The sequence below is a fragment of the Podarcis cretensis genome (assembly GCF_951804945.1).
Source record: "Podarcis cretensis genome assembly, chromosome: 15".
Lineage (NCBI taxonomy): Eukaryota > Metazoa > Chordata > Lepidosauria > Squamata > Lacertidae > Podarcis > Podarcis cretensis.
In genome coordinates this window covers 45,112,070-45,128,411 of record NC_137185.1, presented here as the reverse complement: position 1 = coordinate 45,128,411, position 16,342 = coordinate 45,112,070, and the positions used below count along the sequence as shown (strand labels likewise).

At 45.5% G+C, this 16,342-nt stretch overlaps 1 protein-coding gene across 1 annotated transcript in view; it reads right to left on the bottom strand.

Moving 5' to 3' along the window:
* The window catches only part of TACC1 (transforming acidic coiled-coil containing protein 1), a 100,954-nt gene extending 86,657 nt beyond the window's left edge, over positions 1 to 14,297 (bottom strand). Inside the window, exons 1-2 of the mRNA XM_079954975.1 lie at positions 14,164 to 14,297; positions 10,528 to 10,652 (exon numbers count right to left, since the gene is read on the bottom strand). The gene's annotated coding sequence lies outside the window, so the exon portion shown is untranslated. The remainder of the gene's footprint in view (positions 1 to 10,527; positions 10,653 to 14,163) is intronic.
* Between the last annotated feature and the right edge of the window lie 2,045 nt (positions 14,298 to 16,342).

Below are 16,342 nucleotides of genomic sequence, written 5' to 3'. Positions count from 1 at the left end.
CCATTGGTCACAGTTGGAGTTACTCTGATGTAGACACATAGAGAAGAGGCTCAGCTGGTTTATTGTCCTATCTCCAGTAGTCCATGAAAGTTAATGGGGGCCCTTGCAAAGGGGTGGACAAGTGCAGAACAGGAGAGCATGAGAACAGGATTGCAAAAGATCAGGATTGCTGTGTTGAATCAGGCCAAAAGCCCATCTAGGGCAGCATCTTGTTCTCAACCGGATTCACTCATTGATTGGTTTATTTATACAGACTTTTTGGCCCGAAGGCTCCCAAAACAGTGAACAGATTAATGCAAAATAAAATATAATAAAATTGCAGTAATTGCAAACACAAAAGTACAATAACTACAGGAGATATAGAAAACAGCAAAAACCAGAGACACCATCAGTTGAGGTGCTGCATTTGCGCTCTCACCCCAAGCTCCACTCTCCAAACCTTCCGCGTCTCAACTAGAAGCCAGTCTGACCCCCATTTGCCTGCCAGCCTCCTTCCAGCCACAGTTGTTCCACCAAGGCGGAAGCCCACCCACAAAAAACAGTTCAGGGGGAATCTTGTCACCGGCATCACCCTCCAGAGGATAAACCCCAAGGGAAAATACCCCTTTGGGGAGGCCCAAGGCTATGGAGCCTCCAAATAAGCAGGTCCCCCCCCCGAAACCGCGATGGCAGAAACTTCCCCTGGCTGCCCGTGGGCCGGGCTGGCAGGCTCAGCCTTCTGGCTGCTCAGCCTGCTGCCCTTCTCCAGGTGCAGCAGCAGCTGCGGGACAAAAGGGCAGAGGAGGCTGCAGTCTGTAAGTCTCCCTCCTGCTCCCTGCCTCCAGGTGCCTGGAAAGCCCCCAACTGGACTGCCCTCCCCATTCAGAGGCCTTAGTTCTGCCTCCAAGAGAGGAGAGAGAACATGACCATCAGTGGGGGAGAATGTGGGATGCAGAGAGCCACCTAGAAGCCATCTTTGACCCACAAGAGAAGAAGGGCCCAATCCTCTGCAGGCTCACTGAAGCCTGTTCGATGTCAAGGAAGTTTATTCTCTAATGAAGCAAAGACGATCAGGATTGCAGCCTAACTACAAAGCACAGAAAACGTCTCCCTCCGAGCAGCCGGGGCTTTTCAAAAATTCCAATTTTCATAGGGGGCTGATCAGCCTTAGCTTTGACGGGAACAAGAGGGGAGCTCTAATTTTGTCATCTGTATCCCACTACCTTTCAGGGAGCGCAGGGAGGGGGCGCACACGTCTCCCCTTTCCGTCTTATCCCCACAACAACCCTGCGAGGTGGGCTAGGCTGAGAGACAGGGACTGGGCCAAGATCACTTCGTGGGCTCTCGGACGCTCTAACCACTGCCCCACCCTGTCTGCCCCACCAGCTTTACCTCCTCGTTTCACTCTTAAGGAAGTGGGGGAGTCACAGTGGGGGAGTTACACCCCCTTGCCAGGGAGGGCCACCTGCCAGGCTCTTCCCCTGCACTTACCCGGCCCCCTCCAGCCTGCAAGGCGGAGGCGGCGGCTGCCCGCGGCGGCTCAAGGTTCCCCCCATCGCCCACGAAGGCGCCTCGCTCCACGGGGAGAGCCGCCCGCCGGGCCGGGGCGTCGCCGGCTCGCAGCTCCAGGCGGACGCGCCGCGCCCAGCTCCGGCCGGAGGGGCGGACCCGGCCGGCAGGTGCGGAAGGGCAAAGATCGGCGCGTTGCAAGCGCAGGAGCAGCGCAGAGGGGAGGCGAGGGAACCGTAGGAGCCGGAATTGCCAACTTTTCCTACTGCAGCTGCTCCTCTGCTTTTTTCCAATAAAAGCCCAGAGACATCGAAGTTGAGCCGGCGAGTCTTTTCCTGACATGGAGACGAAGCGAGCCGAGGGAGCTACAGTTCTCTTCTGTTAACTTCGCCGGGAGCCAATGTTTTCTCTGGCGGGGCGCCTGTGCCTTTATAACGCAATAATTCCTCAGGTGAAGCTTCTCTGAACCCCTCCTGCTTGGTGCCAAGAAATATGTCACTTGCTGATTTCTCATCAAAAGCACAGGAGTGGAGTTGGTAAAATATAAAATAAAATAAAGTAAGTTGCTGTATGGAGCACACTGTGAGGGCTGGTCGGTCGGTCGGTCCTGGTTTGCTGTTGTTGGAAATGGGGCTGCCAATGTATTCTCGTGACTTTGCTTCTGTGCATATAGCAGCTTCCTTAGAGGTGCAAATGAAGCTGGTGAGAAAACGCCCAGCAGCGCCGGCTGCTGTTAAAGGGACTAGAAGGGATCCAGCCAAAAGAAAATGGTAACTTCATATGGAATCGGCTTGCTCTTTTTTGGGCATCTGTGCATATAGTGCCATGCGTAAGTACCTGTGAGAGGGGCACCTGTGTGTTTCCTGACAGCAGTGCTCTAAGCCGCCTCATTTTCCTAGCAGGAAGTGTTTCTATCTGTACAACAGCTAGGAATGCCAGGATTGAAACTTCCCCTGAAAATGCAATTGCAGCCCTAGGAAAACTTTCAGTCCTGGAACAAAGTATCAGTACTGGATAGATGGACATGCCATTAGGAGGGTGCATGCAGCTGTTCTGAAGAGCAGCAATCTGCTTGCTGGTGGAGGGAGGGAAGCAGCAGCAGAAAACTGCACCTGTCAAAAGCTGCATGTGGAACTTCCTGCCACTTTGTGGCAGTGGAAGGAATACCAAGCAGAGCACCAGAGGCCCTCAGGTCTCTAACCCGGGCCATGTCCCTCAACTGCCCTGCTCCACACCCTCCTTGGGAGCTTTTGCCTGGCTGGAATGTTTCCTTGAATGGTGACTTGGATGGAGATACATATGTGAAGAAACCTCTGTCTTTTGTGTGGTACAAAGTTTCTTGCCTTGCACACTGTTTGCCTCTGGCCCTGCCTACCCCAGCATGCGGCCCCTGGAAGGCTGCCCAGGGGGAGACGTAGCCCTGGAGCTGGGAAAGGCTCTCTGCCTCTTTTTAGAAGCCCAAACTACTTACTTGACTTATTTCTTGATTTGGAGAGATACACAATTGGAGAATTTGGAAAAGCCCACCCTGTCCTACCAGAAGAAAGTAAGAAAGGCACAGAGCCAGATGAGATCAGTGAGATTCTCAAGTCTTGGTTGGTCAAAGAAAGTTTGTTAATGGAGAGGCAGTGGGTGGAGTTTTAAAATAAATCAGTAGCTATTTTTATTTGCAACAGCAATAAAAATCACCCTTGTTTTCTCCTTAGGCAAAAGCTTGAGGTGCCTAAAATAAGAAAGCATAGTCAAGTAATGAAGCCCAAGTAGCAACAGATTAAGATGGAGCACAATGGTCAAGTCAATTCTCTTCAATAAATGGCAGGACAGCAGGCAGAATGGTTGGCTCTTGGAGGACTGCAGTGCTCTGCTGGCGTCCCAAGAATGTCATCGCTTCTCTCTGGGAAGGTTTTCATAATGCTTTCAGAAACAGGGAGTTCTGCCAAGTGGCAATAACTCATCCCCCCTCCCCCGTCCCACAAAACTGAGGCCCAACTTTAAAGAGAAACAGACACGACTGGCCCCTGGCTTGCTCTTTAACTAGATGTGTGGAATCCACAGTAAAAACGTTGCCAACACACTCAGAGGTGCAGAAGCACCAAATGAGAATTTATTGTATCAGTTTACTAGTGATGTCTGCTTTGGTTTCTCTCAGTTTTTGATTCCTCCAAAGTTAAATTCTGGTATTCACACCTCCACATGAACTTGCAAATTTCTTTCAAGCAGTTCTTGTGAAAATTCATCAGCATTTTAGTATGAATTTTTCCTGAAGCACACACCTTTATATGCAGTTTTGCCCAATATACACATTTGCAAAGCACATTTTCCCATTTCTGTATGTCACTTTCACTAGTACATGTGTCTCCATGCATGCTTCACCCTAGTATATGCATTCTTGTGCAGATTACTTGGCTGGAAAAATGGTACTGCAAAATTCAGAGAAGTGGGTATTTCGAAGGATCTTGCTGTGTTCCTGACATCTCCAAGTAAAAGGATCAGGGAGCAGGTGATGGTAAGAATTTGTGCTACAGACTGTTCAGTGCTGGGTATATGGTGGTTTTGGGGGTGTGGGTGGGGAACTGGGCCATAACTGAAGGGTAGAGCCCACATTCTGTATGCACAAGACCTCTGGTTCAGTTCCCAACATCTCCAGGTGAGGATGGAAAAGATTCGCTATCTTTGAAGCTCCTGAGAGCAGCTGCCAGGCAATGTCATCATTACTCACTTAGATGGACCTAAGATCTTCCTTCAACAAGGCAGTTTCCTACAGATCTACGACCAGTTTGGTAGTTGCTGTACCCTGGCCATCCATATCCTAAGACCTGTTTAAATTGTGCAGTGGAGCCCATTGGCATCTGCTCTCATGTTTGGCATCAAAAAGCCCTGCTGGCCCATCTAGGTCAGTGGGTCTCAAAGTTATTTTCTCTGGGCCAGGGGCATATGAAGGCGGGGCAGGGGGGGTGCCACCCGGGGGTGTGTGTGACAAGATAGCCTGCTGCCCCCCCCCCCGCTGTACAGCAGTTGAGGGCGCAGCGTCCGTACAGGCTGCCGCGTGTGCATGCCCCGCCCTGGGTGCCGGAAAAGCTTCCTCCGCCACTGCTCTGGGCCACACTTTCAGAATAAATTTCTGCTGGTACCACACCAAATATTTTATTGATAAGAAATATGTGGGGGGCGGGGTGGAGAAACAACTCCCAGCAACGCTTCATTTGTAACACAGAACACAACTACTTTATAATATGATCCTGAGACATCCAAAAAGTATAAAACAATGCTGCTACATAAAAACATGAATCATTCCCAAATAGAGTTATAAACAAGCCACTTAAATATGTACCCTAAGTATGTATACAAACTCAATGAGAGGTGTGAGCTTGCTTTTACCAGGTAGTCTTATTTATAAAAAATATTTTGGTCTAGTAACTCTTTTTCTTCAGTTGCAATCTGTTGTAAATGATGTTCTTGCAGATAGCGTTCTATTTCATAGTCTGTTTCCTTTTCTCTTTTATATAAATCCTTATAGTACTTCTGAAATATCCTTTTTATTTCTTTTGGCTCTTCCACTATCCTTTCTCCATCCCTTATCTTACAGATCGTAGTTTGTTTTTTCCTTTCTCTTAATTGCCACACCAAGTATTTCCCTATTTTATTAGCTGATTCAAAACTCTTTTGTTTCATCATTTTAATTTTTCACTCAATCTCCTGATTTACTATCATAGAAAACTGGGCTTGTAGTATCTTTATATTTTGCTTTATTGTCTCCTCACCTGGTTTAATAGTTAATTGTCTTTAATTCTCCATAAGCTGTATTAGGATCTCCTCTTTCTTTTTCTCTTTTTCTTTTCTTAGGTGGCTGTTTTTCTGGATTAGGAAGCCCCTCATAACGGCTTTTCCTGCATCCCAAACTGTTTCTATGGCTATCCCTTTGTTTAAGTTCCACTTGAAATACTCTTCAATTGTTTCTTTTGCCTTGCTTACTATCTTTTGATTGTTAAATAGGAATTTATTCATTCTCCATCTAAATGCTCTAACATCTTTACCCTTTATCTCTATAAATACTGGATTATGATCAGACATAGTTTGTGGGAGAATTTCGGATTTAGTTAAACTCTGTGTCAGTTCCTTCGAGATCCAAATATTATCTATTCTCCCCCAACTCCGATTTGGATTTGAGAAAAAGGTATACTGTTTTGTAGTAGGATTTTTAAATCTCCAAGCATCAATTAGTCCCATATTATCGACCAAAACAAAAAACGTTTGAGGTAACTTGCCTTCCTTTGTCTCTTGCTTTTTTGTTGATCTATCCAAATTTGGTGACACCACTCCATTAAAATCGCCCATCAATATCATTTTTTGATCCATCCACTCTAATAACTTGTTACCTAATTCGGAGAAAAAAGCCGATTTTTTGTCATTAGGTGCGTATATTCCGGCGACAATTATTTTTACTCCTTGTAACATAATCTGTACTACTATCATTCTCCCTTGTTCATCTTTATACAGTAATTTTGGATCGAGTTTTTCCTTTATGTATAGTACCACTCCTCTTTTCTTAACCTTATCTGATGCCACAAAATCCAACCCTAATCTCTTATTAATCAGAATTCTCTTGTGTTTTCTTGTTACGTGAGTCTCTTGTAAGCAGATTAGGTCAAGATTCTTTTTTAGTAATATATGAGCAATCTGGTTCCTTTTATTTTTATTGTTAAGCCCATTCACGTTCCAAGACAGTGTTTTTAAAGCCATCGATTATATACAATTAGTAAATTATCAAGTCTAGGTTAGAACTACTGTTCTTTGTCTTCTGTCTCTTCCCCTTCCCTCTCTTCTGCTCAATTTGTCTCCCTCTCTTCCTCTTCACCCCCCGCCTCCGCCCCCCTCCCCCAGCTGCTCCCCTACCTCCTCCCACCCCACCATCTTTCCAAGTTCCTTCTCGTATCTTCTTGCAATTTTTTCAAGTTCTGAAGGGCTGGACAGTTTAAATCTTTTTTCCTTAAAGTAAAATGAAATTCCTTCCGGGAATTCCCATCTATACAGGATCCCATTTTTCTTCAACTGGTTAGTTAATTTTTTATAAACGTCCCTCCTTCGAAGAAATCTCGAGGGGATCTCTTTAAATATAATAATTGAATTTCCTTCGATACATAACCTTTTGTTGTAATTCTGTTTCAGTACTTCGTTCCTCATATCCAACGAGTTAAACATGACTAATACATCTCCTGGCAATCCCCCCCCCCGGCTTTAGAAGATGAGATAAGGAAGGCAATAAAAAAGATGAAAATTGGAAAAGCGCCGGGGCCGGATGGCTTACCGGCCAAATATTATAAAACATTAAGCGACCAACTATGTCCAACTTTATGTGAAGTTATGAATAATATTCTAAAAGAGGGAAGGATTCCGAATACCTGGAAGGAAGCCTATATCACATTAATTCCTAAAAAAGATGTGGACGCCTTAGAGGTGAAGAATCTCGTGATTAAATAACGACTATAAATTGTTTGCGGATGTAATGGCAGAAAGATTTTAAAAAGTATTAAATAGCAGAATTCACAAAGACCAAAAGGGCTTCCTACCAGGGAGACAATTGAAGGACAACGTAAGAAATGTGATAGATATCATTGAATACTTGGAAACTAGAATAGATAAACAGGCGGCCTTGATATTTATTGATGCCGAAAAGGCATTTGACAATGTCTCTTGGCGTTTTTTGATGGAAAATTTGAAAATTATGGGGATGGGAGAAAGATTTAGAAAAGGTATAGAAGCTATCTACCATGAGCAAAAAGCAAAACTTCTAATAAACAACACTACATCAGAATTTTTTGATATATCCAAAGGGACTAGACAAGGTTGCCGCTTATCTCCTCTATTATTTATAACAGTATTGGAAGTACTTACTAAGAGACTGAGGGAAACAGCAGAGGTTAAAGGAGTTAAGGTAGGGACTAAGGAACACAAAATCGAAGCCTTTGCGGATGATATTGTACTAACATTGAAGATCCAAAGCATAGTGTAAAAGAAGCCTTACAAAAATTCGAAGAGTTCGGTGCTGTGTCAGGCCTTAAGGTTAATAAAAATAAGACCAAAATGCTGACTAAAAACTTAACTAAAGAAGATACTGCAGATTTAGAACAAAAGACGGGAATTATGACAGCAAAGAAGGTGAAGTACCTTGGAGTGTGGATTACGGCTAAAAATATTAACTTATATAAGGATAACTATGAGGTCACCTGGAAGAATATTAAGAAAGATTTAGAAATCTGGGAGAGAATGAGATTGTCTTTTCTGGGGAGGATAGCGGTTATCAAAATGAATGTCCTGCCTAGAATGTTATTTTTATTTCAAACCATTCCTGTACTTAAAGGTTTAAAGCAGTGTAAAGAGTGGCAAAGAGCCTTGGCGAGATACATCTGGCAGGGGAAAAGACCGCGAATAAAAATGAAAATATTGGTAGATAGAAAAGAAAGAGGGGGTTTCTCCCTACCGGATTTAAGTTTATATTATGAAGCGGCGTGTTTATTGTGGCTGAAAGATTGGATAAGACTGGAAAATAGGGACATCTTGGATTTGGAAGGCTTCGATAACAGGTACGGGTGGCACTCGTACCTGTGGTATGAAAAGGTGAAAGTACATAGAGGCTTTCTAAACCATATTTTTAGAGGACCAATATTCCAAGTATGGGAAAGAAATAAAAATCTATTGGAAAGGAAGACACCTTGGTGGATTTCACCAACAGAGGTGTTAACTGTCAAAAAAATTAATATGGAAGGGAAGAATGCCACCTATGAAGAACTTACGAGGAAAACTGATCAAGGCATTAAACTTAGACCGTACAAAGAGATTAAAAACTCATTTACAGGGTGGCTGCAATACCACCAGGTAAATGATTTGTTAAAAGAAGATAAAAAGAATTTGAAGACAAAAAAATCTAAATTCAATGTGGAAGTTATAGAAGGTAAGAATAAAATATTGTCTAGGATGTATGATATTTTACTGGAGTGGTACACAAAAGACGAGGAGGTGAAGGAGGTCATGACTAAATGGGCGATAAACATTGGTTATAACATCGACTTTGAGAGGTGGCTGGAATTATGGAATACTAACATGAAGTTCACGGCGTGTACGGCACTAAGGGAAAACCTGTGGAAAATGATCTATAGGTGGTACCACACGCCAGTGAAACTGGCTAAGATTTATAGGTTGAAGAACAAAAGATGTTGGAAATGTGGAGAAGTAGAAGATGAATTCTACCACATGTGGTGGTCATGTAGCAAAGTGAAAGGCTTTTGGGAATCGATCTATAACAAACTTTAAAAAAAAATTAAATACACTTTCCCCAAAAAACCCAAAGCTTTTCTGCTAGGAATGACGGGTAAAGAAATTAAAAAAGAAGATAAGACATTATTCTTATATGCCACAACAGCCGCAAGAATCATGTTAGCACAAAATTGGAAAACGGAGGTTATACCCAATATAAGTGATTGGCAGGTTAAAGTGACAAATTATGCCAAGCTCGCTAGAATAACAGGAAGATTAAGGGATCAAGATGAACAGAAATTTCATGATAATTGGAATAAATATTGGATGTATATTGGAACTAAATTTCAGATGACACTGGCGGGGTTGGAATAACTCTAACAGTAAGGGATTACTATGTAAAAGAGATAAAATACATGACCATAGAATTTATCTGATACTTACCAAAGGAGTGGAGGGAAGTCCAAGGCTCAGCAGAGCCTAAAACAACTGTGTATTATACTTATGATCTGTGGAGTGGATATAATATGTATAAGTTATGTAATGGATTTTGTATATGTCTATATGTATATATGTGTAATATTAATAATATATATATATATATATATATATATATATATATATATATATAATATTTTGATACCATACTAGTTTGCATCTGTCTGTCTCGAGAGACAATAGAGTGCGCCTCCAGGGGTACGGTGCATTGGCAGCACTGAAGTGACCTCCCCTGGGTGCAAGCCTGGGCAGTGTATTTGGAGACCCCCCTTTCTCTTGGCCTCACTGATGGGGTCCAAAGAAAGGCAGAGCAAGACGTTTGGCCCAGCTGGGCTGCAGTAGTAGCTGGAAGGAGGTGTACAAGGTGCCACCCAACCGTCTTAGGGACTCCACTCCAGATTTCTGTAGGGTTTCCTCCTGAGCCTTCCCTTCTCCCAAAGATAACCCACAAGGCAACAGAGGTTTAGGATCAGAGTTTTCCTTCCCCTGGATGGGCTCCCTTTCCAGGTGGACAAGCCCCACGTGCCCCTCACTTCCCTCTCCAGCACATGCAGAAACCACCTTCTTGACCGTTGGACCCACTCTTGACCTCATTTGCTCCATCCGCTAGAGCCTGTCTTTGCATACAGGGAAGACCCTAACTTTCCAAGGGTTTAAGACCCATCAGCCAACCTCACCTGCTTAGCCAGCCAGTTGAAGCCATTTCTGGGGTTGTGGCTGCAGTTACATTCTGCCAATTTCTAGGAGCCACAGGTGAGAGTTGAGTGCAGGATGGGGACAAGGTGGGCAAACTACTCTTGAAGGAGCATGACGTGTCCCCCACCGGAGGTGCTACCCCCTCTCCTAACACGCTGTACACCCAACTTTAGTTGTATAAGTCCAGCATTATAGAAGCCACTGTTCTATAAAGTAACAAATACAGTAAATAAAGATTTGGAAAAATTCTACCTGTATATCACTTTTTTAAAACTATCAGGAGAACCATAAGTTAGGCTTTTAATTCAGTGTTCTGTTTATTAAGTATGGATTTGGTTACAAACTCTGCTGCTAGCCGTGACTCTCCAGGATTTCAGGGAAGGTTCACTCCCAGCCCGACCTGGTAGATGCTCTACCACTGAGCTACACCCTTCCCTCAAACCACTGGGAGAGAGACCTGTTGCCAGTCATTGTGGACAACATGAAACCAGATGAACCCATAGTCACTTGGTCCAAGGCAGCGCCCAATACTCCACACACTGGAAACATCCCTCAGACTTCTTTAGACAAAGTGGAGGGAGGTGGCAAACTCACCCTGTGTGGTGCAGCCTCTGAAATTCAAGGTGTCCTCTGCAGCCAGCACCCGTCCCAGAGCCTTTGGAGCTCAGCACCGCTTCCAACTTCTGCTAGCTGCTCCTCAGGCTGTGCCTTAGCAGGAGCTGCCAGGAAAGGAACAGATGGGAAAGATGAGCCACACAAACCAACCCCATGGAAAGTTCCGTGTGCTGGGAAATGATCAAATTGAGACCATTCCCTCACCCTATGGCCAAAGGGCAGCCTTCCCAATGTATTCCTGGGGAGTGTGACTAAGCACAACTGTCTCACCATGATTTGCATTGCTCCTTTAAATGTCCCTCAGGAATTTCCATTTCACCATGTGAGCAATGACAACTACGATCTCATCAATGCTGGGAGAGATCCCTTGGGTTGTCAGCATGCAGCCCCTATGAAACAACCTCAGCACCTCCTGGGACTTCCCCAGAGTGTTCCTCCTGATTTGCTTGCACAAAGCTTATGGGGAGGTAAGCCCAGCCTTCATTGAGCATTGGCTCTGATTTGATAGTCCATGTGGAGGTTAAATTCTATCTGGTGTTTATAGAGCAATTGTTTTGATCCAATTGTGGGGCAGTTATTCAACAGTGAACAGTTAGTTCTGCATCCTGTTATCACAGTGATCAAGCAGATGCACCTGGGAAACCTGCAAGTAGGATCTGAGCACAAGAACCCTCTCCCAGCAACTGACAGCCATGACCATCCAGCTATGGAGGCAGGACAGAGCCATCCTGGCTAGCGGCCATTGACAGCCTTCTCTGCCTCAAATTTGTCAAATCCTCTTTTAAAGCCATTGCTCTTTACAGAACTCTAGCACACAACTCATCTCCATGGTTGATGCATTCCAGACATTCCAGCTGTCCTTATTTACCATGGTCTCTATTTTATGGAACACATTGTTGGAAAAATAGCTGCCTCTATTTTGTCCCTATTTTTGTCCTTGAGGAATGCCTTGCAAAAATGGTTTGCAAGCGTTACTAGAGTTATCATTCTTTTTTAAAAAAATAATATTTATTACTTTTAAACCTTACAAACAAGAAGAAAAAGAAAAGGAGAAAAAAAGAAGAAAAAACAAAAGAGAGAAAAAACAATACAATATAATATATAAACAATACACCACACAACATTAACGCATTAAACTAAACAAAACAGAACAAAAACAATTTAAAAACATACATCATACCATTTCAATGCCTTATCTTTCATTCCCTTGTTTCATCAACTTCCTCTCACCTCCCTTTTTGTATTCCACTTCTAATAATTGTTTCAGCAAATCCTTTCCATCTTTCACTATTTTCTGTCATATAAATATCTTAACTTATTTTAACCTTATTTTCCATTAATACTATAATACTTATTTATGCTTAACTCCTTATAACACTTCTACTAAGGCCGTATAATTTCATTCAAACATTTTTCTAACACTCATTAATTTTACCATATTTCTATAAATAAACTTTAAACTTTTTCCAGTCTTCTTCCACCGTCTCTTCTCCCTGGTCTCGGATTCTGCCAGTCATTTCCGTCAATTCCATATAGTCCATCAACCTGGTGCTCTTCTGTCCGAGGCTCTTAACTCTTTTCCAGGTCCCTTCTGCAAGTCTTCTTCGCATTTATACATACACTTTACTTTGTCTTCTGCTGATCTTGTTCTTAATTTCCTTTCTTTGATGCTGAAGAGTAGGTCTCGAGGGAGCTCCAACCTAACAATGTTTTTATTCCTTCTCGACATGTCATCCACATCTCCGTGGTTAGAACTAAAATCCAAAAGATATTTCAGGACGTGTTTCAAAGTCCCTCCAAATCTGCAGGTCCCCACAACTCCAATTTCCTCCTGACCCAGGTCCAGATCCCAAAGGTCAGTAAATCCCTGCATGAGGTGATCTATCCAACTTTCCTTCTCCAGTCCAAGCAGGGTTCCAATCTGACTTTCTCTGAATTCAATCATAGAGGGCAACAACTTGTAATCATCAAGTTGCTTCTGTAAGGCTGGGGCTCTCTCCCTCTCCACTTGTATTACTTTAGGTTCAACAACCACAACTTTCTCCCTCGCTTTCTCCACCATTTGCATGTCAAAGTAGATTCTTGTATCGGTTCCTGAATAGTTTCTGTGTAGATGTTCACTTTTTGTCCCAAATTAGTCGCTTTTTGTCCCAAAATATCAATTTTAATATTCATCACATCCATCCATTCTACTCACGGGTGGTTGTTTAGAATCAAATTGTCCACAGGAAAAAGTCAGCGCTCTCCGGCAACAGCAATGCTTCACTCCGTGAAAGAAGCAGTCAATTCGAAGCACCGCGCCGCTCACCCCACATCGCCCCGCGAGTAGGGGAGGCGCAAAAGGTGCCAGCCGAATCCCACGTTCACAGGCTTCTCCCGCCTGCGATTTTTAGTGGGTCTCCGCCTTCGCCGTGGCGGCCAGACCCTAAATTCCACGGAGCAAGTTCCTCCCGATCAGAGGAACTCCGCCATTGCCGGAGGCGCTAACCCGGAAGTCTAGAGTTATTCTTTGGAGTTGAGCTTTCTACCCAGTTTCTGTAGAACAGACTTTATCAACCTGGTGCCCTCCAGATGTTTTTGACTGGCTGTGGCTGATGGGAATTGTGAAGAAACATCTGGAGAGCACAGTTGATGAAGTCTGCTCTAGAAGCTAAACCTCTGGGCCTGTACATCTTGACTGCAAAGTGCACATATGGAAATACCTGGACATGAACTTTAAGGTCCAATGCACTACACAGTGGAGGCTGCTCCATTAAGGCAGATAGGGAACTGCCCACGAACCTCAGTTGCTCCCACCTGCCTACTTTGCTGGTTACAACCATAATTGCAAGAGGGTGTGTGTGTGTGTGTGTGTGTGTGTGAAGAAGAAGAAGAAGAAGAGGAGGAGGAGGAGTTTGGATTTGATATCCCGCCTTTCACTCCCCTTCAGGAGTCTCAAAGTGGCCCACATTCTCCTTTCCCTTCCTCCCCCACAACAAACACTCTGTGAGGTGAGTGGGGCTGAGAGACTTCAGAGAAGTGTGACTGGCCGAAGGTCACCCAGCAGCTGCATGTGGAGGAGCGGAGACGCGAACTGGTTCCCCAGATTACCAGACTACCGCTCTTAACCACTACACCATACTGGCTCTCGAATGCATTGACTAGAATGCATTGACTCTGCCTCTGCCCATCCTGGATCGCCCTGCTTTCTGCCCTGCCAATCTCAATGGACACTACTCACCCTGTACTACATAGCATAGGAAAGTCATTGCAGAGAGGGAGGGAGAGAGGGAGAAGGGGAGAGGGGGAGAGTAGAATCACGACACCAAAAAAAGAGCATATGAGGTACACATCATGTCCCTAAGCTATCAGGCACAGTCCATCAAACTAATCATTTGTGATACACACAAATAATTTATTTGATGGACTGCCTGGCAACTTAGAGACATGCCAGCCTCTCTGCTCTGCTTGCAGTCACCAGGATTAGCGGGGGTGGGGTGGGGGTCCCTGCCCGTTTTATGTGTGTGCTGTGCAGAAAGTCCCTTTCCTCCCCCTGCTCTTTTCCTCCTTGGTCTGAAGCAACAGCCAAGCTCTGTGTGGCTGCCCCCTCACCCCCCTCTTCTGATTGCGTCCTACCTTCCTCCAGCTGCAAAGTCCTTTGCTCCTTGCATCTTAAGAAACAACCACGAAGTAGGAAGACGAAGCCACGGAGGAGCTTTGAGGAAGGAAGGGGACGAACCAAGGCAGGGAGGGACGGGATGGGGGTATCTGTCAGAGAGCGAGGGAGCAAAGCTTCTGGTCAGAGGAAAAGGATGTTTTGTAATCTTTGGCAAAAGGAACTTGACAGTGCCCTGGGGATCCCCCAGCCAGACAGCCTGGGCTGAGTCTCAGGACTTGGCAGTGGGGCTTGAGAATCCTTGGATTTCAGCCTTGCAAACGGAAACCCAGGTTGGATTGGGCATGTTCTCCCCCTTTCCTGCCTGCTCCAGTAACAGCCTCACTCCTGTCATGCTGTTAAAATGCACACTTGCGCTGCAGTGAGAACAGGAGGCCTCTCCACCAGAGAACTTTTGAGAGCTTGCACGGATTGTTTCCTTTTCCTTTTAAAATGGGGTGCCTTCTGTAAAAAGGACTACAATTGCCTCCTTTAGGTTAAGAGAGCAATGGGGTGCCTTCTGCAGTTCAAGGGCCACATGCTTTTCTAAGAAACCTTCTGGGGGGCCACATCCCTGCAGTGCACAAGGCCAGAGGCAAAGCTTAGTGGAGCAGAGAACATACACTTCCATTGGTGCAGTCAGCCTGTCTCTCCCCCCAGGCAGGCTCAAGGATGCCGGGTAGGTAGGCAAAAGTCATCATGGAGGGTGTATGGGTGCAGGCTGTGGCTTGGGGAGAGTCCCAAGGACCAGAGAAAGATGCCTGGGGGGCCACATTCAGTCCCTGGGGCTGAGGCTCCCCACTCCTGGCCCCAGTGTCAGGATTCCTGAATCTATGTCAGGAGCCAGAGTCAGGAACAGGTCAGCACTAAGACCCCCGGTGTCAGTGAAGTTACACGAAGATACCCAAACAGCACAGGCCTATTGACCATGGCAACTCTTCCCAGTAGGCCTTGCATCAGTGAGGCAGTTGTGAGGACTGAAGGTCCCCACCTTCCCACCATTCTCTAATGTTCCTTCCCTGGTTCCTTCCCTAGCAACCTAAGGCTCCTTGCCTCTTGGCCCTCCTCTCCAGCCTCCACCTCTGCCTCTGATTCTGGACTGCTCTCTACCACAACCTCTTCCGGCTTACTAAACCCTGTTGCCTCTTCAGCTTACACCACCTCCTCCTCCCAGTCTTCTCCCTCTTCTCCCTCTCACCACTTATCATCATCCAGTCCCCTGGCTCTGAGCCTTCTTCCCCCGGGGGTTCCTTGGGGTTCTTCAGATGGTGCCTCCCACCACTCCTCTGCATCCAGCCAGTCCATGATCTGGACATGAAATCGGAGACTGCCGGGGCACCAGATGGGGAGCCACGTCTGGGTCAGGGCTCAGAAATGAAGACGAGGAGACCCTTGCACCTGAGGCTGTTGGACAGGAGTCCCCAAAGGACCCTCCCAGACCACCAAGGGAGGTCTGTAGGGCCAGAGTCTAGACCCCTGCAGGCACCCTACCCAGAGTTTGAAGAACCAGATGCCGTGACTTGTGCACCATAATTGGCTTTACAGTATTGATTATATTACTTGTGGTGGCCTGACAGCTCATCCTGCAGAACTGGAAAAATCTGGACCATCTTCTACTCTTTCTGTGAAGACAGAAGGTGTGGACAATAGCACTGATGGAGAAACATCGAATGGTGCACAGGACTCAGAAGGCTCCATTGAAGCATGGCCTCCCTTCATAACTTTCAACAAAGAAATCTGGCATGTTCACCTGTGGCACAATGTATCTAGCGGCTTAGAGGGCACACCAGGAAGGAGGCTATGGAATAGAAGAGGAGGAGGCGGAGGCGGCATGGCCATCTTCAGGTCAGAAGGTTAGAAGGTTGGCTCTTTAGGGCTCTGAAGTCCTCTCCAAGGGGTGAAGTCTGGAGGAGGAGCCTGGAGCCAGAGGCTTCAAAAGATCTCGGCCTCCTTGGAGCAAGGGGCTCCCTCCATGTACCAGCAAGCATCAACATCATAACAGGATTTTTGTGTTTGAGCCCTACGTTGGGCAAAAGATTCTTGCACTGCAGGGGGTTGAACTAGATGATCCTCATGGTCCCTTTCAACTCTACAGTTCTGTGATTCTATGATTCTAAGTTGCCTCCAAGTTTTGCTGCTTTTTCTGTGGGATCTGACTTT